The 24167-nt window shown below is 42.9% G+C and overlaps 1 protein-coding gene and 1 long non-coding RNA gene across 3 annotated transcripts in view; both read right to left on the minus strand.

Annotated features, from left to right (window-relative positions):
* The window catches only part of DPP6 (dipeptidyl peptidase like 6), an 868888-nt gene that overhangs the window by 747344 nt on the left and 97377 nt on the right, over window positions 1-24167 (minus strand). The gene's annotated exons all lie outside the window — the stretch shown is intronic.
* On the minus strand, window positions 6771-11792 carry LOC122459055. Its single transcript, XR_006279487.1, has 3 exons — window positions 11624-11792; window positions 11465-11524; window positions 6771-7272 (listed from the first exon to the last, which is right to left on the minus strand). It is a non-coding gene; the product is annotated as an uncharacterized LOC122459055 (long non-coding RNA).

Consider the following 24167-nt stretch of genomic DNA (forward strand, 5'->3'; position numbering starts at 1 on the left):
AATTAGGCTGTGGTAGGTGCTGACTGTGTTGGGAAAGACTGAGTTTTGGGGAGTGGATAGCTGCTGTTACAAGACAGAGGAAAAGACAAACAGCTCGTCAGTTTTTCTGACAGGATATAAAGGTCAACAGGCCAAACTCATCTCTGGTGTAACCCCACTGGAGGCAATGGTATCATACCACGGATTTGAATGGGCGCATATATATAATTAGTGACACGTGGTGAATTTGGACCAGTATGTAGAGATGAACATTGACATACAGAATAATCAAACTGTGAGCAGGACAAGAGAGAGGGGCCTTTGCGGGGAAGCCATTTGAAGTAAACCCACATGCATGCAATTCCAAAAAGCACACTCCATTGGCCTAACTCTATTCCCATTACTATACAGCCAGCGGCAAAGTACCCATAATACTGTATTCTGATCAACCCTTCTATTGGGGATACTTTCATGACTGAAATTAGTCTTGTCACACTGCACAGGGATTAGATCAGATGAATTCCAAACAAGTCAATCATTGCTCAAATTCCAATGCTACTTCCCATAACACTATTGAGATCTGTGCTCTGGATAGATCAGCTGTGGGTGGATGAAGGCCAAGGAATGTTCCCCCAACTTTGTGAAGTGGCAGGGAAGCTGCTTTGGATGGGCTACTACCACCATGCTGAAGTAACCCCTTAAGGAGAAGATTCATCCATCCAGGTACTCACCACAGTATTTGACCAAATAGGATCCATCAAGGAGCAGATCTGGCAGCTCCACCTCCACCCCATATACTGTGCATAGACACTCCTGCAAAGCCAATTTTCACATTCCATGGAGGGGGGAACTGTATCCTCTCTATACCCCCTTTAATATCACACACACAGACACACACGCTCCAGCACTGGAATCACACCAATTCTGCTTCCAGGGGGAACTCTACACCCAGAGAGGAAAAGGCAGGATTTCCCCCTTTTCAAAAATGTCCACAAGAGCCCTCTGTTCCCACCTCAGCTGGAACCATTCCCATTGATCAGTGCAGAAGACTGCTATCATGTGGCTGGCGAACAGAGCTCCAGAAGTGTGGCTGTGTGGCCATAATGGACAATCCCACACAGTCCCTGCACTCCCAGGTTCTTCCTCAGTAGGGTTGCCAACCCTCCAGGATTGTCACATGATTAAATCTCTAGGAATACATCCAACCAAAACTGGCAACTGTATTCTTCAGTACTTTGTAGCACTCCCCGGATCTAAAAGGCATTGTGAAAAGCCCATGCTCTTCTAATTCTAAATATATGCAAACAATCGCTGCGTGCCAAAAAGAGGAGACCACAGGATATTAGATGTACTTGTAAGCTTCCAGTAATGTGTTATAGTAGAAACTATGGAGAGAAACAAGAGCGACATGAAAAATGCCTGGTAGAGACCTTTCAAAATATATGGCCCTTTTTTACATCCATCCAGCAAATTTCATTTGTTTGTTTTCTTTTAAAAAGTATAACAAAAACTTATACTAACAGCACCGAAAAGTACAAGCATATGAAAAGGAATAAATAGCTTGTTATCCTGGGACGGGTCACCCAATCCTTTTTCAGTGACATAAAAATATATTAGCGTGTTTGTATGAGGGATGGGAGTAGAAGATTTGTATAGATTCAGAGATTCCTAACCTGGAAGGGACCATTATGATCATCTAGTCTGACCTCCTATATTACACAGGCCAAATAATTTTCCCAAAATAATTCCTAGAGAAGATCTTTTAGAAAAACATCCAATCTTGATTTAAAAGAGTCAGTGATGGAGAATCCACCATGACCCTTAGTAAATTGTTCCAGTGGTTGATTAGTCTCAGTGTTAAACATTTAACAACTTATTTCCAGTCTGAGTTTATCTACTTGTTACAGTTTCTTTGATAGACTGAAGAACCCATTATCAAATATTTGATCCCCATGAAGATACTTGAGACTGTAATCAAGTTACCTCTTAACTTCCTCTTTGTCAAGCTAAATAGACTAAGATCTTTAAGTCTATCAATGTTTTCTAGTCCTTTAATCATTTTCATGGCTCCTTTCTGAACCCTCTCCAATTTATCAACATCCTTCTTGAATTGTGACCACCAGAACTGGACAGAATATTCCAGCAGTGATCGCACTAGTGTCAAATACAGAGGTAAAATAACTCTCTACTCCATAGGCCAAGATTTTCAAAGGTAACTAGCAATTTTTGGGCCATCTTGTCACACCCTAAAGGAGCCTGATTTTCCAGAAGTGCTGAGCATCTTCCCCTGAAAACACATCCTCTTTAAAGTATTGCAAATTCAGTACTCAAAAATTGAGGCAGCCCAAAATCACTAGCCACTTGTGACTCCTATAGATTTTTTTTTAAGTATGTAATTTAAATTGTAAATCACGCTAAAATTGTAGATCAGACTAAAAAAAAAATATTCCTCATTTCTTTATTTGTACCGCTCTTTGTCCAGTTGAATGTCTGATAAAAATGGTCTTTAATCTGATCAATTGGGCCCATACTGAGATTCTGATCAGCACAATTAGAAAACGCACAATATTCAAACACTAATAAGAAAACTGATTCAACTTTATTCCAGTCCATGAATGTTTTTAAACTTTAATAATCAAAGGCAGATATGTTTTATGTGTTTTCCATTGAATATTGGGCCTACAGAAGAAAATAGCTGAAATACTAAAATCCTCACACCAATTGTTTAGACATTGCTCTTCAGATCTCTTTATAAAAATGTTTTAAAGACAATTGAAATGCATTGCTTAAAGCCATAATAAATGTTCAAGGCTAACCTATTAGAACCCAATTTATAATGGAGAAAAATGCATTTGTGAAATAATTGTGTGCATAGGGTATCATAATATTAACTGCACCATGGAAGTGTTGTTACTGACAACCAATGAGTGTCTCAACTACAAATGACAGGACAGTTAGTTTAAACAGTCCTGTATTAAAATACAGGATCAAGTAGTTAAAGGGAAGTCATCTTTGCCACAGTGGCAAGACTTGAAGGATATAAAATGAAAGTTGCATCAGTTTACTCTACATAACAGTGAAACATACTAATGGGCTGCTCCTGCAGACACTAACCTAGGCGAGTAACTTTACTCACACAAGTCACCCAATGAGTTCAATAGCACTTAAGAACATAATTGCCATACTAGGTCAGACCAATGATCTATCTAGCCCAATATCCTGCATTGGACAGTGGCCAGTATCATAGCATCAAGGGGAGCGTACAGTACAGAGCAGATGGATTGATCCACCCAGTCTCTCCCTCCCAGCTTCTTGCAGTCTGAGGCTTAGGGACACCCAGAGCATGGGTTTGCATCCTTGACCATGTTGGCTAATAGCCACTGATGGACCTATCCCTGAACTCATTTAATTCTTTATAGAACCCAGCTATACTTTTGTACTATTCTCATATGTAAAGTTACGCACATGCACAAGTGCTGGCAGGATAGGAGGAGACAGAGGGCCTAATCCAAAGCCTATTGAAGTCAAGGAGCGTCTTTGCATTAAACTCAGTGGATTTTGGATCAGGCCCTAAATGAGGAAAACTGTGCCTAAATTGTGCAAAAGTGCAGTTTACATTTTATTACAAACATAACTTTTCAGTAGGTAAAAGAATCCTTATGAAATAGATATACTTCTTCATAGCTATGCAAACCCATTGCAAATTAGCAGCAGAAGAGTCAAGCTGTGATCATTAATAGAAGCATTTTTCTTTTTCTTTAAACACTATAGGAGGTTTCTCTGTTGTGTTTTTAGTGGGGGCTTGTTCTTACAGTGAATTTATTTTAATTTACTAATTTTTCTATTTGTCAGTAAATGCAAAAATAACGTTACCTACCATCAGAGTTTGGACACTCAGAAAAAAGAATGCCTGATCTCATGGGTAAAAAAAAAATATATTCATCATGAGTTTCAATTGTGCATTCTTGAGAGCATACCCCGTATTTGCAGAAACCCCACAGATAGTTCATTCTTGTCCAAGGCATCAACAGCAGTTATAAAATTATTACTCAGTTTGCTTCACAGAATTTTGCAGCCTTCAAGTAGCAGTCTACCTAAAACGCCAGTTCTTCTGTCAGCCAATGACAGTGGGAAAATCAGAGCGCAAAACCAGTCATTCTTGCAATTATAAATTGTAAGTGTCTAGGTAGATATTAAAACCATTAATTTAGGGGTATTAATCTTTAAAAAAAGATATCTTTTTTAAAAGGGACCTTACAAAAATGCCAAATCTTATTTACCATATTTGATAGATGATTTCAAACTAACTCTGAGATCTGTGTGGAATCGTGCAGTGATTCCCCAGTGAACCCTTTGAGTCATTATTTCCACGGGATCAGCTTAAAAGTATCCTTACTAAATAAATAATACACAGCTTTAATTAAAAAAAAAAAGTTACAGCCAAATCCCCCTGCTTCCTGCAATAAAACTGCAATCAGTATGTCGCTTTCTGTAAGGCAGGCTCTAAGGAACCTAGGAGCCAAATCAGCAAAAATACTGAACTGTCCAGATGGATACCAACTTTTAAGGAAAAAAAAAAAAAAACTTTTTGAGTTATGAAGAGAGATTGTCATTCGAGTTTCTCCGACAGCTACATAAGTATCATGGAAAAGCCTAAGCACTTTGTCCCCGATTCAAAGCACTTATTCAGTGGGACTACTGCCATGCTTAAAGCTAAGGATGTACATAAGATACCTTGCTAAATCAGGGCCTTAGGTTTCGATTTTGCTTCCACTGAAATTTTATGACTATGAAATCAATGGGAAAATACCCATCAATGTCAACAGGAGCTGGATCAGATCCTTAGTGGGGACTATCAGGACTTAAAAGATTTGCTTTATCCCTTGAGATCAGTGTTTCAGTCATGGTCAGCCAGGACCATATTTCAAAGTCAACACTGGTGGCATATGTGTAATGGGTCTCAGTGCAGTTCTTGTGGACAGGTTTCCACATCACATTTCAGATGGTTTACTGGCAATCTCAGCAGAATGGCCAAGCACTGAACAGGCTTGAAAAAAATGAAGTACCTTGTAAGCAATATCTCCTGGAACAGAGCTGATGCTCTTGGACTGGGCAGTACGTTGACAGACAATTTACCTACTCATGCTATCCCAGCTGAGCGGATGGACTTTGGTTTTCAGGGCTATCAATCTGGCATCTTTAGCCTTAACTTGAAATGAACAAACCTCCCTGCCATTTCCTTATTCTAAAGCCTCACAAAATGACCAGCATAAACAAATACATTCTAACAAAGGCAAAAGGTTTATATAGAAAAGGTTTTAGAGAAAATAATGGTCATTCTGAAGGCACAACATTCAGGCTGACATTGTCGAAGTTGCCTGGGAATAATTAAAATATATTGGAACAGGACATCCAAATCCCATCAAGACAAGATTTTGGAAAAATCTCAGCCATATTGTAGCAGCAGGCAACTCTGAACCCTTAACAAGGATGCTGAGACACTATGGTAATGGGTCCATATAAGTATCGAGATGCTTCTATTATACCAAATGGACTGACAAGAAAAGTACCCTTCCCCTCATCAGAGATCAATCTTTAAATACACATGAACTAATTTCTTCCTCAGCAACTAACTTCCGCTAGACAAATGTTGCCAGCAGCTCGCAAAACTTTGCTCCTTTATGAATACACTTCACCTGTGGTGCATACCGAGAGTTAAATTGACTAGCGATTGTGGGCCTTTAGTCTAATTTCCAAGGCTATGTGTGAGCCACTTCTGATTAATATAAATTTCACTCTACAATAAGAAATGTGGGCAAAGTTGCTTTTGTGCAAGAGCAGAGTGCTAGTTTCTCTGCAGCTGACAAGTTGATTCTAATAAAGAAAAAAAGCAATAGGGGAGTGGGGCAAAGAATTATTAGCATTTATATAATGTCTTTCATCCAAGATCTCCATACACTTTATGAGCCTCCATTAATTAAGCCTCACAACACCCCGTGAGATAGATAAGTGCTAAGCTGCCCATTTTACAAATAGGTAAACATATGACAGGTTAATTGGGGCTTGTCTATAATGTGGATTTTTGCATCAATGTGACTGCACCAGTGCAAATCCCTAGTGTAGGTGTGGGACACCAGACTAAAAGATGATTTGCAGCAGTGTGGCTTACTCTAAAAACCAGGGTAAGCTGCACCAGCACTTTATTCTGGGGGTTTGTACTAATGCACGACCGTTGCAAAAAACGTGCTTATCGACAAGTCCTACCTGGTTTGCCTAAACACAGTCAGTGAATTAAAGATGCAGCTGTGCAAAGGAGGCGGGAGATCAGACACTCAGTCCCCAAGTCAGACCAGAACAAGAAAACAATGGGAAAGAGGCACACATCAGGAAGGAGAAAGAGAAAGAAGGTGTTTGAAAAGCATCACCCACTAAGGCTTTGTCTATACTGGAACTTTGTTGGCAACACTTTTGTTGTTCAGAGGTGTTAAAAAAATAGTAAAAAACACACACCCCGGAATGACAAAAGTTTTATCGATGAAAAGCACCAGAGTGAACAGCGCTTTGTCAGCAGGAGCACTCTCTCCTGCTGACAAACAGCAGCTACACTGCGTGCCTTTTAGCAGCACAGCTGTAGCAGCACAGCTTTGTCGCTAAAAGGCAGGAAGTGTAGACAAAGCCTAACTCCGACCTCTCAAAATTTCACACCAAGTCTGGTGCGTGCTACTAAAGTTTGCCTTTTTGAAAGCACAAGGCACCAACAAGTTCTGATCCTTTCGTTCACTCCCGAAATGACTGACCCCAGATTTATTCATATTAGATGATGGATATTTGTGCCTTATGCTGCTATCCTCTTGCACTTATTGACTTGATACATTCAGACAGGACTGGAAAACTGATCTATGAGCTTCCACAAGAGTCGGTAATTTAAAAACAACAAACAACTAGCCAGTGCTTTTATAAACAGTCTGCCTGATGACAAGCAGAAGTTTAATGTTTTAACCTTTAGCAGTGAATAACAGCCACCTATCCAGCAATCCGATTAGAGAGCACAGATTCCATTTACTATAATTAAAAATCTTGTTCAGTGTCTTTCACATCATTACCCATTAGGTTGGAAAATGCAGAATCATTTATGAAAGTGATAATCAGGGTCATTTACAGGAGTGCTCCACAAGTCCCTGCTCTGCAGGGCTGGAACTCCTTCAGAGGAAAATAGCTTTATGCAATAGGCCATCCAGCTTTCTGACTAGGTCAGGTCAGCTTGCCATGAAGCCAGCATCTGTGGTCTTCTACCTATATAACACAGAAGGCTGAAGGTATCATTTCCTGTAGACAGGGCTCTTATGTGCACTGTGGCCTTAAAACAAATCATTGCTTTGCTTTTTAAAAGCCCAAGTTATGTCACCCACTGCACATGTTCAGTGCCTGCTTTTGTCTACAGCAACATATGGTTAGTGTGCAAAATTCAGCTCTTTGGACTAAACGTTTACATGATATGTTTTGCAACAATGCACCACGTCTCCATATATGTCATGTCAGTAACGTAAGGATAATAAGAAACATAGATCAAATGGGGACATCTCCATCCAGATCCTCCAGAAAGTAGTTCAGATTGTTCTATGCACAGGTGCTCATTGCCGTACATCAGATAGCAACACCATGGCCTATAGACTGTGCCCCAAACTTATGCAGTTACAGGAAGAAGTGTAAGGGGCATACGATCTTCCATCCCCACTGTGCACCCAGCACTCCCAGCTGTAGGCAAATGGGTAGGGAAAGGGCAGACCCCTGGCTCCACCCTCCCTACACATTCACCACAGTCAAAAGTAGCCGGGCAAGCAGGGGAAGTATGCTACATCCTGAAAAGGGGGCGCCGGGGGGGAGGGAACAAATTGCTCCCCAGAGTAAGGGCAAACCAGGAGGAATTATGACAGTCACATTCTCTTCACTGTGCTCCTCCTGGGGAGATGCAGCTAGACCAGAGGTGGGCAAACTATGGCCTGTAGGCCACATCCGGCCCATAGGACCATCCTACCCGGCCCCTGAGCTCCTGGCCCCGGATGCTAGCCCTTGGCCCCTCCTTCCCCGCAGCCATGCGCCGTGCAGGCAGCACTCCAAGTGGCGGGGCTGTGCGCTCATGCAAGGCAGCACGGCAGCGTGTCTGGTGCCAGGTGGCGCGGCAGGGGCTGGGGCGTTGGATAAGGGGCAGGAGGTCCTGGGGGGCAATCAGGGGATGGGGAACAGGAGGGGTTGGATGGGGGGAGGTTCTGAGGGGGCAGTCAGGGGATGGGAAGTGGGAAGGGGCGAAAGGGGGTGGGGGCCAGGCTGTTTGGTGAGGCACAGCCTTCCCTATCCAGCCCAGCCCAGCCCTCCATACTGTTTCGCACCCCGATGTGGCCCTTAGGTCAAAAAGTTTGCCCACCCCTGAGCTAGACTCTGCCCCTTCTGCAGGGGTAAGTTTAAAGGCTCCGACTATGCTTGTGGTAGCACCTGAGCCTGAGAAGGCATTTCACCATCCAGTGTGGGATTTGCAGGCTTTCTTCTGGGGGCCACATGTGAAGCAGATTTGTCCACAAGGAGATCTGGGAACAATACATTGGAAACCACACCATGATGTTTGAAGAAGGCACGGAGTAATACTTCAGTTCACTTCTGTACACCTTGGGTAATGTCTTAAACAGGACATTTTTATAGGGATTGTAACAGCTACAAAATACCCACTGCATTTTTACTGGGCAGGCCAGAATGATTGCTTTGGAATCTGACAGGTTTCAGAGTAGCAGCCGTGTTAGTCTGTATTCGCAAAAAGAAAAGGAGTACTTGTGGCACCTTAGAGACTAACAAATTTATTTGAGCATAAGTTTTCGTGAGCTACTCCTTTTCTTTTTGCTTTGGAATCAGATCAGATCCAAAGGGACAGCAACATAGAGGCATCTACCAAACCCATTACAATCTCAAATGGCAGATTTATTTTCTTTTTTAATAAAAGAAGGAAAACAAAATGAAATCTCCCAAGTATGTGAAAGCTTTGTTACTGTAATTTAAACCACTCTGGACCAAATCCTGCTCACTTTATTATTGCAAGCATTCAATGGAAATCAATGCACTCTTAAAATATTGTGCTGGATATTATAGGGGTTATACAGAAGTGTGTGACCTCATGACACAGATTATAAGAGTAAAGGATGAAAAAATTGCATAACACGATGTTTGTTGCCATCATATTGATCACTCGGCTTGTGTGTTATACCCATTCCTCCAACCTTGTGCGTGTCTTGTCTATGCAGATTGTAAACTCTTCAGGGCAGAAACTGTCTACTGCTCTGTTCAGTGTCTAGCACAATGAGACCCCATTCTTGGTTGGCCCTTAGGCACTGGCACTGCCATAATAAACCTGCTAACCACAAATACCAGTTGATAGGATTATAACTGAGCATGCTTTCTTCGGGCAGTTCAGTGTCAGTTTAGGTTTCAGAGTAGCAGCCGTGTTAGTCTCCAAGGTGCCACAAGTACTCCTTTTCTTTTTTGCGAATACAGACTAACAAATTTATATGAGCATAAGCTTTCGTGAGCTACAGCTCACTTCATCAGATGAGCTGTAGCTCACGAAAGCTTATGTTCAAATAAATTTGTTAGTCTCTAAGGTGCCACAAGTACTCCTTTTCTTTAGTGTTATTTTAATATTTTTTCAGAGTATGCCTGAGTTATGGGGCATGGTGTGAGAAAAAATGTGCGTGTTAATATGTATAATCACTAGAGATGTGCAGTAACTGGAATTTCCATTTTCCATTTCCAAACAACATTTGTTTGTTCCAAATTGGTCCAAACACAAAAATTTTTAAAATTTCACCTGAAACAAATTTCAGTTCAGGTCAATAAATGTTTCATTTAAAATGTCAACTTTTTTTTTTTTTTTGGGTAATAAGAGAGCTACAAGTCATGGGGGGGAGTCAAAACCTTCCATTTCCAAAATTTCAAAACTGAATGTTAGCAAGACAGGCTGGGTGAGGTAATATCTTTTATTGGACAAACTTTTGTTGGGGAGAGAGACAAGCTTTCGAGCTTACATAGACCTGAAGAAGAAGAACTCTGTGTAGCTAAAAAGCTTGTCCACCTACCTTGTCTCTTTAATATCCTAGGACCAATATGGCTACAACACTGCATACAAAACTGAGTATTTCGATCTTAACGGGTTTTTTTCCATTATTTTTTTTAAAATCAAAATTTCTTCAAAATTGACATGTGGGAAGTTTGGTTTTGATGAAACAGCATTTTTCAATAGAAAAATATTCCTTTGGAAAATTTTTGACCATTTCTAAGAGTCATCATCCAAAGACTGTCATAGCCATTTAAAAATATTTAATAGCTTACTTTTACATATAGGATAAAAGTCTGGTCCAGGAATAAGTGAATTGCTGTCTACCACATATGAAAAAGCTCTGCTCAGGCTTTTGATTAAAGAAAACAAAAAACACACTAAACAGAAACAAACACATAAATCACATGCAAAAATGGAACTTATACAATATTTTCCTTACTTTTCTTTGTAAATGAAAATAAAACATTAGATACTGTAGTGCATTTTGACTGGCATAGAGCAATGTCCATTGCTCTTATATGTACAATTTTTCCATACATCAATCAAATGCTTATTATTAATTTCTTATAACACAGTACCACTCAAAACACCCCAAACTAGCACAATGGAATCCTGTTCTAGGTAAAACACACACACACACACACACACACACACACACAGAAACAGTCCTTACCCCAAGGAGCTTACAGTCTAAATAGACAAGACAGACAAAGAGAGTCAAAGGAAGTACCCCCATTTTACAGATGGGAACTGAGGCATTGAGTTTAAAGGTACATCTACACTTATAATGGTATGTAGTGTACAGACACTACATGCTCTGCTAGCATGGGTATACATGGCAGTGCAGCTGGGGAGGCACAGCTTAAGTGACTACAGGAGAGTGCCCTACATACCTGAACCCCCAGAGCATATACACCTATAAGACACTCTACATGCCCAAGCAGCGCATCCCACATCTACATCGTTATTTTTAACGGCGTAGTGTCTCTCTGCCTCCACCTGCTGGAGCCTTTCTGTGCTGCAGCGAAAGGCTCCAGCAGTGGGAAAAGGTTATGGCAGCAAGTAAAGGCTCTGGCAGCTTCTCATCACCAGAGCCTTTCCCCAGCTGCTAGAGCCTTTCATTACAGCCTGTAGCTACCTGGGTAGTGCCTGTACTATACATACCACTGTAAGTGTAGACATAGCCTAAGACACTTACCCATAGTCACACAGGAAATCTGTGGCAGAGCTGGGAGTTGAACCCAGATTTGCTGAGCATCAGAGTTCAGTGCCTTTGCTGCAAGACAATGTTTCCTCTCAGGAACTATACAATGTTACATCAATACTTGTATAAAGCTAAGGCGACCATGACATCCACAGCTTAGTTTCTTTTCTTTTGTGTATTACCTTTATTGGCATTTTGATGTAGTTCTCATTTTACATTTCCTCTCTTTATGACTGGATACGCTCTAGAAAAAAGGAAAAACTGACATTTTACAAATGGGCCTATCTGTGAGCAGATGTCCCAAACTTTCCATTTTAAACAAATAGTCACAATTGTCTTACATGGACTGCAGCCTGCAAGATTCAGGAAACCACTGGACAAAACAATTTGAGTTCATGCAGCTGTGCAAGCAAACCAACCGGTAACAATGAAATTTTACCGGAATCTGCAATCAAAAAGGATACCAAGGGCAGCTTATGCTTCAAGAGGAGAAACTCGTGGACTATATGAGCTGAGTGACACATTCATTAAAAAAAACAAAAACGCACTATTCAGGTGAACATCTGCATTTTGATTGGACCTTTAGCATTGCATTACCATATGTTTGTCCTTTCTCATGTTTATAGTTATGTCTCTAGACTTGCCTTTCCCACCAGAGCAGAAGATATTTGCATTCTTAAGCATCTCTGTATTGGAGAAATGTGGCATCTGACTTTCAATTATATTTTCGCACACTATAGCTTTTGTGACAAAGCTCTGTCCTTGCCTCCGTGGATCCCGTGTTTCCTGGCAGATTTTGCTAGCCGCAGAGGCTCACGGTGACCCTTCACGTAACCCTTCTTTCTCTAAAGACAAGAATCACAGTCTACTGAGCCATTTTCATCATAAGCCAGCAAGGGAGGTGAGGAGAAGTTATCCTTCCTTGCACAGTCTCTGTTGTCTCCCAGTCTCAAGGATTAATCAGGGGGCAAAGATGTGAGGGGGAAGCCCGGGCACACCCTCTACTCCAGGCTCCAGCCCACGGATCCTAATAGTTTCTAAAAGGTCAGTTACCATAGTTGATACATGACGACATGTACAATTCCCTGGGCTACTTCCCCCACAGCAGCCCTCACTTCCTCAAGATCCATTTCATCCTTACCTCAGGGCCTCCTTCCTTGTACCTGATATGGTGTGTACTACTCAGCCTCTCCAACAGCACAACTTCTTCCTACAGCTCCTGACATGCACACCCACCTGACTAACTGGGAGGCTTTTAACTAGTTTCAACCAGCCCCTGATTGGCTTCAGGTGTCCCAATCAACCTAGCCTTCTCCCTGCCTTCTGGAAAGTTCTTAATTGGCCCCAGGTATCTTAATTGACCTGGAGCAGCTGCCATTTCACTTATCCTGGTACCAGGGATTTGTTTAGCCTGGAGCTAATATATCTATCTCCCACTACTCTTCCATAGCCATCTGGCCTTGTCCCGTCACACTTTGCATCAATAGAGCTGCATTAATATTCTTTTGCTTTTTATACCGGCATGTCTTTGTAATAGCTGGGAATTGTTACTTCCTTTTTTCACGTCGTAAAGTTGTTTCTGTACAATACTATTTCTGCATTTCCTCTCACCATCACATGACATTTTTTCTGCTTGCAAATAAGAAGTGTATAGTAAACAATACCACCACGCTCCCAGACTACCTTCCATACTGACATGGATACACAAGTTGTATCATTTTACTGACACCATAGAATTCTGACCAGACTCTTTCACTGATGTTTTGTCTTCCCTCATTTTATAAGAGCTGCTGTCCCCAGACTTTCATCCATGTTTCCTTGCCACGGACACTGATTGGCATTTTGATGTAGTTTTTGTTTTACATTATAGTGCTTATGACAGCATCTTGGAGATTGATGCCCCATTTATTCACAGAAATGATACCGCCTGGGGAACAACAATGCAACTTCTCCCAAACCACCTCACCAATGTGGTTCAACCCTGCTCTAAAGGGACCACTTCTAGGAGTGGAGAAATCATTCATTTTCCTTGCTCAGTCAGGTCCTCCTGTGTCTGTCAATGAAGGTGCCAATTGTGGTGGTGCACTTTGTAATGGGGACACTAGTCCACAGCTGGACTAAGACCATCACGCAGTCAATATTAGATATTAGAACTTTCATCAACTACTAGCCTGGGCTGGATTCAAACGGACTTAAAAGTGAAAGGTTTCACACTCCATTACCAACCGTAAGGCCTCCAATCCCTTCCACCTGCTTAATATTGGTAAGCATTTACCTTTCCTCGATCACAGTTACACGCAACAAGCCTTCTTTAGGATAGCCAAAAGCAGAGGTCTCAGCACCAGTGCCTGCATTTGTCAACCACGAACCATTAAGACATGATGTCAGCATTATGTTCCAATGTCACAATGTACACAACAAATCCTTAAAAACCTAAAAAGAGTACAGGTAAAACAAATCCCACACTAAAATAAAATGCTTTCTACGTACAGTCAAACCTCAGAGTTACGAACACCAGAATTACGAACCGACCAGTCTACCACACACACCTCATTTGGAACTAAAAATATGCAATCAGGCAGCAGCAGAGACCAAAAAAACCCAAACAAATATAGTACAGTACTGTGTTAAACGTAAACTACTAAAAAAAATAAAGGTAAAGAAAAAAAGATTTGACATGCAAGGAAACTTTTTCTCTGCTTGTTTCATTAAAATTATGATGCCAAAAGCAGCATTCTTCTTCTGCATAGTAAAGTTTCGAAGCTGTATTAAGTCAATGTTTAGCTGAAAACTTTTGAAAGAACCACAGCGTTTTGGTTCAGAGTTACAAACGTTTCAAGAAGAAAAGGAGTACTTGGGGCACCTTAGAGACTAACAAACGTTTCAGAGTTCCAAACAAATTCCATTCCCAAGGTGTACGTAACTCTGAGGTTCTACTGTAGTTAAAAGCTGTAAGTCTTAAACTCGATAGACACGGGCAAGAAGGCAAAAAAGAGGAAACCTTGTGAAGAAACCCAAGAGCCTCCCATCCAAAATACAGAAAGAGTTAAATGCACATTCTGGCATCACTGACAGGTTTCAGAGTAGCAGCCGTGTTAGTCTGTATTCGCAAAAAGAAAAGGAGTACTTGTGGCACCTTAGAGACTAACAAATTTATTCAAGCATAAGCTTTCCTGAGTTACAGCTCACTTCATCGGATGCATTCGGTGGAAATGCATCCGATGAAGTGAGCTGTAGCTCACAAAAGCTTATGCTTGAATAAATTTGTTAGTCTCTAAGGTGCCACAAGTACTCCTTTTCTTCTGGCATCACTGACATTGTGCCTTTCCTTGCATTGTAATTTAATCTCTCTAGATTTGAGTTTTCTGTTCTCTACATTTTTACACATGAAGAGACTTGAACTGATACTTGTGGCTGTTCCTTGCATAACACCACTGCCATAGCTTCTACTTTGTCCACACTGCAGATAGTTGTCAATAGGTTTGCTTTGGTGTTACTTGCCTTTCTTTGTTGGGTAAAACGCTAACCATCCTTTTGCACTGAAAAGAGTCATTTTCTTTACATCATGGCTGGATCTCCTTTGACTTGATACACCTTTGCCTTATCTCACTTCTCTTCACAACATCAGCCCTGATTTTCCTACACTGCCTCAGAATTCCTTTGACTTTTTCCATAGCCATTGCCACAATGGACTTTGACTAACATTGCAAAGAAACTTGTGAGGACACTAAACTTTATGAGAAGTAACCACCACGCATACTCAGAATCAGCTTCAAACATCAAATATTCCAAACCAGGGATAGGTAAGGTTTTAGGGGCTAATAAATAAGTAATTCATTACTGATAGCCCTGTGTAAGTACTCCTGGGTGGACACTATGTATGTGAGATGTTCCAAATTCATGTTAGCAACATGGAATTGAATTGATATTTATTGTGTATTCACAGTATCCCTTGGAATGTGCTGGCTATACAACAGTGCACCAGTTTTCAATTATTAAGCAAAAAAGCAAAAATTACACAATCCCAAAATAGAACTTCTATAACCATAAAACAGACAAACTGAAGATACCAGGAAGTCCACTAAGGAACTTGGTACACCAAGCTAATTAACTTTGAAAGTGCTTATCCAGCACAGTGCTGGACACCACTACAGAACTATAAGATAGATGGCTGGACAGGTGTTACACTGTTGTGTCTGTTATAGTCTTCTTATAGGTCCCAATTCAGTAAAGTACCAGTGCATATGCTACCCTTTAAAATTAAACACATAATCAATTATTTTTCTGAATTGAGGCCAAAATAGGGAATATGCCTGTGGTGTATATGATTTCTGTTTTAACAATTATTGCTTATAAATATCATGTATTTATTTGTTTGCCTTAGGTAGCATCCAAAGACACCCACCCCACAACCAGGGTACCTGTTGTGCTAGGTGCTGTACAAACACACTGTAAGAATCAGTCCCTTAATAAAGGCAAAATCCATCTATAAAAACAACTTTCTATAGCTCAAAGAAATGAAAATACAAGATCAATAGAAAACTTAATACTTTTAATGCAACTCATTGTTAGATTCTTTTACATGTTTGAATTCAAGGAAAGTGTCCAGAACATCTAGAAAAACATCTTTATTTTAAAAAAAGGGATTTTAACAAATTTAAAATATTAAGTTGCAATACAATATGCAGAAACAATACAGTGCAAGAACAGTATGAGACTGACCCTGAACTTTCTTCACTGGGAAAGCTCCCAATGAATGGGAAGATTAGGCAGGACTGGGCCCTATTAAAATAAAGACATGCTGTAATTTTTAACAACTGCTCCATTCACCAAAATTTCAGATATCCTTCCTATGGACCACAGATCTGTTTTTAACTGGATCAATAACCAGAGTTCATAAAGAGTAACATTCTCGCATTACAATCATTTGCTTCACAAACTAGATCTTCATGAAAGGTACTTCAACCCTCTTAAAGCCTGATGAGAAGACATTAGTACAAGTATGTTTTTCACATCCTCATAATTAGACAAGAAAAAAAGCAATATAAACTCATTTCTGGGATGTTCTGGTTGTGTTATATATTATAGAAAAAACATTCAGTATTTATAGTAGAGGAAACATGTCTAACTATAATTCCATTTTCCATCTGTGTTTTTAATATCATCAGTGCAAAAGGGTAACCAAACAAAACATGCCAGATATCATCCTTGATTGCCATATCTCTAGCACACATCTGCATCATCAATAAAGTCACAGCTGAACAAAGGTCCTGGAGTCTGGCAAACCCTGTGAGCAATCTGAGGGACTGATGAGATTCTGCAGGTAGAAAACATGCAGAATGAGGCCACATTCACTCCAGTATATATGTGACTGTGCAGTCAATTGCAGGATCAGGGCCTGAAATTGTAACCACCTGAGTTTTAAAATGTCTTGCTCTGTTTTTCTTTTATTTTCTTTCTTTGCCCTCCCCTCTTTTGGTAAAATTCAGTGTATTTCATCATTTCAAATCTTTAAAATATTTAATATTTAATATTTAAGATATTTAATATCTCTAGAGTCAATCCTGAAGTCAGTTTCTCAGGTAAATTGAGTTCAATGGGAGAAGTAATCCCATTAAGTTTTGTGGAAGTTTTGCCTGAATAAAGACTGAATAATGATTTCAGAATTAGGTCCTCTAATGGGTTACCAGAATTCATCCCCAATAAACTTGCATACTGCCTGTATGCATGCCTGAGCTAATAGAAGGTTGTGCCAGGCAGATGATTCTAACTCAACCTAAAAGGGATTTCTCACACTAGAGCTGACCACTTTGCTTGTCACATATGCAGTCTGCTGCATCAGGGCATGCAGCAGCCATGAGTGCAGATGATTTTACTTCATCTGAAGGTAAGCCTTATGTTTTCAATTTCTGGATCATCTTCACACACTGAAAATACACACTGCTTACTTCTCGCAATACAGACTCACGGAGATTTGATCAAATACAAGGGAGCTTTTCACATTCCACCTGTTCTTTAATAGGTTTGGGAGGATTTCACCTGGAAAAAAAAACCTGAAAACAGTGGGCCACATCACCCATGAGGCCTTATCTACATTAGGTGAAAAAAACAAAAAAAAACAAAACAAAAACAAAAAAAACCCCACACATCCTCTGTACTGCAGTGGGAAAGCTTTGGGTTTGCAGTTCCTGTTCAATGCCTTGCAGACATACACAACAGTAATCCTAAGTGTTTTACAAGCTCTGGTTGTAACTCAGATCCAGCTGAACTCATGCCATCTGCAGTGGTTTCTCCCACTGGCCAAAAAGCCAGAAATGCTGCAACTGCCAGCTCATTCAGTTCTTGTAACTCCACCCCACCCTCATATAGTACAGCAGTGAGGACCCTTTATAGGGTGACCAGATGTCACAATTTTATAGGGACAATCCCGATATTCAAGGTTGTGTGTTATATAGGTACCTATTAACCCCAACCTCATCCTGATTTTTCACACTTGCTATCTGGTCACCCTAACCCTTTAAGCAGATAGGTAGTTCCCATAATGCAGTGCCTAGCATTTGGAAGTTACCTGTACGTCCCCCACAACCCACAGCAATGGCATTAAGCATTATGGAACAGTTGCTTCAGGAATTCCCAGAACTGCACAGGTACAACCATGGATGCACCAATATAGCTCTGTCAAAAGCAGCATTTCAGTAGGGACATGCTAAACCACTGCAAGGGCAAGCAAGACATCCAGACATCTCATGCAATCAGTGTCCCTATAAGCTTTCCTCAAAGTAGCATAGACACACCCAAAATGGGTGGGCCTGGCAGACCTGCAGTTTCCGTAGAACCAACCAAGCTGGCTGCTGCAGAAACAACGTCAGTATCCGTGCCTCTGTTCTGCAAGCTTGATATAGTTTAAAACTTCACTTCCAGCCATCACCTTCCTTTTGAAAACAACACCATATGAGTCTTCTATATTTTGCACTCCATAGTAGGAAGGCTTCACTTTCTAAATGATAGCACCGTGCATCAGTGGATTATACAAGATTTACCACACACAAAACAATTTAATAAATTGGCTTTGCTTGGTAATCTCACATGAGCCACTGCATATCAGCGTGATATATAGATAACACACACGCACCAGAATCCCAGAAAACAGAACATGTTTACATAGGTATTGTGCTTTTGAGGATATCAAACCACTTACATTAACAGATTTAATGCCAGAACATACCATTACAATCAACAAGTCTGTACACACATGCCATAGAATTTCACCAAGTGATTCTTGCATTAAGACCACAATTTCTGGCTGTGATAGAGGATATATTTTAGAAAAAAATCCAATCTTGTTTTAAGCACTTTAAGTGATAGAGACTCCATCACATTCTTAGGTAAGCGGTTCCAATGGCTAACTACCCTCACTGGTAAAATTGTGTGGGTTATTTCTAGTTTGAATTTGCCTAGTTTTGGGTCTAGCCGTTGGATCTTGCTACGCCTTTCTCTGCTAGATTAAAGACTCCTTTACCATCAGAAATTTTCTCCCAACCTGATATTTGCTCTGTGGTCACTATGGGCCTGATTCTCCATTGCCGTCCCCCTTTGGTAGTGTCTTACACCTAAGCAAAGTGAGTGCAAAATTCTAACCAATCAGAACAGTACCATCTGACACTCATTTTGCACAGTTGTCAGTGACTGCACTTAGAGCATGGCAACAAAGGACAACATGCCATATCTTCACGGGACTTGAAAAATTAATTCATCAGGGAAAAGTAGGGAACTTTGACAGTCAAGTGAAGGGGTAGGAGGTTGGGTAGGAGGTTAAGCCATCAATCTCTGCACACATTAGGGTTTGGATTTCTTTTTAAAAATAAATAAAATTTCTAAACTTTATTCGTGACAGTAACCTTCCAAATGTGGACCACCGTGGTGTTGTCTTCCTGAGTCTGCAGGCAGAGACACAGCTCCGGGGCCTCCACTGTTTAGAGATTTAAGGAGCAACAGCAGAGTGGAATTGACGAGATCTGGTCACAGGTGCAGCTCTATTGAGAAACCTGTGGGTAGTAGTAAATCACAGGAATCATGTAAATTTCCCCTTTGCTGCTTTGAAAGCTTTGAGGAGCAGATGCAGGCATTGGAGCTATTTACAGGAAAGACAGACCCCAAGCAGGAAGGCTTGGGGAGGGGCCGACTAGACTCTGAATAATCAGAACTCAGATACTGAGGGGGAAATGAGTAGAGAGAATGCTTCTTCTCCTTTCTAGCTATCAGGAGGAGGCAGAAGAGCTCTGATTTATCAGACACTTGATAACCTAAGGTTCATATGAAAGATGGAGCATAGGAGCAGGATTCTGATAGAAAGTACTACAAGAGTTCCTATCCCTCTGCCCAGTGGAGTAACTGAAATAGTGCAAGTGGTGCAATCACAACAGGGCCCACGAGATTATCAAGGCCCAACCAGATGAGCCTCCAGGGTAGAGTGGGGCCTGTGGGCGCCTGGAATAAGAGGTGGCTGGAATGGGGGGCCCCCCTCCAGCCAAGGCAGCCCCAGGCCCTGAGCATGCACAGCTGGCAAGGACAGGTGGAGAAGGCATGCAGGAATTGCAGCACCAGGAAAGGTGGAGGGGCGCAGGCAGAAGATGCAGCCCCCTTCCCACTTTTCCTCCTTCCCCCGCCGACAGATGGAGCACAAAGAAAAACTGGCAACTTTGGATGAGATGATAGAATGGGGAAACTGGGGAAGTTTGGGGGAAGGGGAATGGAGCAGAACTGAGTGGACCCAGGTCACGGAGGGGGTTGGAGCAGAGCTGAGGGGAATAATGGGAATGTGGGGGGGAGGTGGAGTGGAGCTAAAGGGAACAGGGCATGGACAGCTGAGAGACGGCTTGTGAGGGCTGGAAACAGGTGGATTGGGGAGGCCGGTGGAGAGCTAAAAGGGCCTGAAGGGGTGATTGGATTGGGGCTGGGGGTCAGTGAAGCAGAGGGCTGGAGTGAAAGAGGGTGGAGGATAATTGAGGGAGAGCAGGGAGGAGTGGACGGGAGCAGAAGCGGAGGGGAGCAAGGGAGGTGGTGGGGAGAACTGGGGGCTGTTGTGGGGGCACAGAAGAGCGAGTAGATGGGAGGGCTGGACTGTGGCTGTGGGGAGTTAGCAGGGAACTGGAGATCTGGATTGGGCTATGGATGGGTCTGGAGAGGAGCTAGAGGACAGGGGCTGGATTGGGGCTGTCGGGGAGCTAGGCCAGAGCTACGATAAGGGGGAAGGAATACAGGCTGGTGGGGGGGTGGGAGCTAAAGGGGGCAAATTTCAGAATCAGCAAAGGGGCCATTAACCTATTACTGCACCAGGTCCTTTGGGAACTTGATACGCTACTGGCTCCACCTTCCTACTTGGCAGACTTGAGTGCTGGGCTTCTCACCACAGTGTTATTTCTGGACCATTCACATTGCCAGGCACTGGGGGGAAGGAAGTGGCAACTGGGACCAGAGCTGCCATTTAGGCACAAGACTACTGTGTGAATGGGCCTGACCTCTTGAGGTTTCCACAGGATATGCAGAGTTTATGGGTAGTTCTCATGTCCTCTTCAGGGGAGCAGAATCTGTCCTCCTGTGGAATGATGTGGGGTAATTTCCATGAGTGGATCCTCAAGGAGATTTCCTCTCCCATCCCATCTTAGGTGTGTCAAGATGCTGATTTCCACTTACCTGTAAGACAGCAACACAACTGGCTCAGCAGATCTTGGGGCTTTTCTGCTAGGCCTCAGTGCCAGCAATTTGAATATTCTGGCACTTCCTAGGGCACTGCACAGTCTGGGGCACACAACATCATAGTGTTAAGATAACATCAAGTTAGGGTGTGTTACATATTCCCCTCTATGTCTGATCCACAGATGTGAGTCTGTTACAACTCCCAGACATGGAGCCTGGCCCTTTCGCTCAAGCTGTAGAGACTCATGCTTTCAGTACTGGAGATCCCGGCTTCAATCGTTGGTGTGTCAGCCCAGATAGCAGTCATCCAAATAGCACGCAAACAATTAAGTGGCTGTGCGATCAAAGTATTGCATGCTCTAAAGAAATGGGACATGTGGGGCTCAGAGAAGAGGAAGCCAAGGTGAAGGGACAGTCAAGAGTGTGAGATTTCACAATGTACTTCAATATGTGGATATCCAGATACACCAGTTGCCACATGGGCTGATTACACTGAATCAGTGCAAAAACAACTGTACTCTGGCTGAGAACCATTACGGCAAGTTTCAGCCTGATGTGATTTATATCTCCAAGCAATAAACCTAGGAATGAAATATGGTGAATAAGGGAAATCACAACAGAGCACTGATGTCTTTTATTGCTTTAATATGAATTTATTACTCATGACAGGCACCAGACTGACAAGACCAGAGACTGAACAGCAGAAAGGGCAGTAGCAAATCAAGTGTCTCAATTTTGTTGCACCAACATGTCTTCAGTGTGACACGGATGGTCCTCTGGTGATGAGAGAATAGCTCTATCTCTGTCCAATCCTTGGGCTCTCTGAGGCATCAAACAAGGATGCCAACTGAGTTCTTGTGTTATGAACACTTGCCACTAATCTTATTTGACATTCACCTCTAAATAGCAACAGTTTTTGGCCACAGCTAATGTGGCCTGGATTTTAATTCAGCGAAGATGTAAAAGGCTCCATATGTTCCTCTCCTAACCACCTTAGCCCTCCAACTAAGCGTTAGCATAATACATATACAAGGCCCTATACGTGCATATACATACATACACAGTGTTCATCATCGTAAAATGTAAAAGTGATGCAGCAGCCTAAGATATGTCTAGATACTTTCTAAATACAGACAATACTGTAGCCCGGGGTCGGCAACCTATGGCACGCGAGCCGATTTTTAATGACATGCTGCTGCCTGCCGGGTCCCAGTCACCAGCCCTGCTCAGCCCGTTGCCAAACCCAGGCCGGGACCCCGGCAGGTAGCAGCGTGTCATTAAAAATCCTGCCCACACCAGCCTGCTCTTCCCGCCCCCCCCCCCCCACAGGGGCAGGGTGAAGAAGCTTGGTCCTGCCAGCTGCTGTTGCAGGGCAGCCAAGGTCCTCCCTCCCCCGCCTCTTCCTCCTGGGTTCCTGCCCCTCCTCCTCTCCCTCTCTGCTGCCCATTAGCTGATGGCCCTTGCAAGGAAGGGGGAGAGAGAAGCAGAGTCTCCAGGGAGAAGGCAGAGAAGAGGTGGGGACAGGGCCTTGGGGAAGGGGTGTGGAATCAGGGCATATCCCCTCCAGCCCCCTGCTGTGAGCAGCTCTGGGCAGGGAGTGGGGGTGTGGGCTAGGGTCATGGGGGTGCTCCCAGCCCCCTGCCCTGACCCCTGCACCCCCCACACAGCCCTCTGCCCTGCACCCCCCTCACACACCTCCAGCCCTCTGCCCTGACCTGCACCCCCCACACATACCCAGCCCCCCCATATCCCATGCCCTGACTCTTGCACCCCTCACATTCCCACCCCCACCCTGAGCACCAAACAGGAGCTCCTGCACCCCCCATCCCACCTGCACCCCTCGCACCAAGTGGGAGCTGCCCAGGTAAGCACTCCACATCCAAACCTCCTGCCCCAACCCTGAACCCCCTCCCTCATTCTAGCTCCTGGCCAGACCTACAGCCCAACCTGCTCCTTCACCCCCAGCCCTGTGCTCAGGGCACTCCCACCCTCAGCTCACTGTAGAGAGAAAGGAAGAGAATGGGCTAGAATCAGGGAGAAGATAGGTACCCACTCTATGTGGGCAGGGCTGGGATCTCAGACTGGCAGTGGGCTGAGCGGGGCCGGCAGCCAGGATCCTGGCTGGCAGGAGCCAGTGGATGGAACCCCAGACCGGCAGCGGACTGAGCTGCTCAGCCCACTGCCAGTCTGGCGTCCCAACCATTGGCCCCGCTCAGCCTGCTGCCGGTTTGGGGTTCTGGCTGCCGGCCCCTTGCCAGCCGGGGTCCCGGCCGCAGACCCCGCTCAGCCTACTGCCGGCCTAGGTGAATGGAACCCCAGGCTGGCAGTGGGCTGAGCAGGCCGGTGGCGTAAGATCAGCATTTTAATTTAATTTTAAATGAAGCTTCTTAAACATTTTGAAAACCTTGTTTATTTTACATACGACAATAGTTTAGTTATACAATATATAGACTTCTAGGGAGAGACCTTCTAAAAAACGTTAAAATGTATTATTGGCACACGAAACCTTAAATTAAAGTGAATAAATGAAGACTCGGCACACCACTTCTGAAAGGTTGCCGACCCCTGCTGTAGCCAGATGATGAAATTCAGAACAAGAACTGGACAGCAGCACCACTCTGTTGCTAACAGACACAATGGGTTCTATTGATGTGCATGTTCCTCTCACTGCTCCTTTGAATAATAAATTGCTTGGACAAAACACAGTCATAAAACTGTCCCTTGCATACAGTTCTGCCCTCCATTATTCATGTACCACTTCACTAAAGCCATTCTCGCACTGAACTCTACATGACAAGTTCACAACTGGCAAATGTGGGTGCAACTTCACTGACTTCAGTGCAATTGTGCCTGCCATGAATTTGGCTCACTGGGTTTTCACTGGTGTAAGCGGAGGCAGACTTTGATCCTGTAGGTCTCACTGCTTTGGAGATCCTTTTCTAAAATAAACAGTCATCTATTGTTTTTGTTGCAAATATATAAGAAAATTAGCATGTGTGAGGTGACAGCCACTGCAAAGCCAGGGAGCTATAGATTTATAAAACATGCATACTTGAGGGAATAGTATTCATTTGCCAGACTTGGCTCAGATTGATGGGGAACCAAGGGGAATAAAGTTCTAATTAAAATTAAGTAATAAGTAATACTTGTATATAACGACAGGAGCAAAGAGTTTGCCCAATATCATTC

This window comes from Dermochelys coriacea, chromosome 2, assembly GCF_009764565.3.
Source record: "Dermochelys coriacea isolate rDerCor1 chromosome 2, rDerCor1.pri.v4, whole genome shotgun sequence".
Lineage (NCBI taxonomy): Eukaryota > Metazoa > Chordata > Testudines > Dermochelyidae > Dermochelys > Dermochelys coriacea.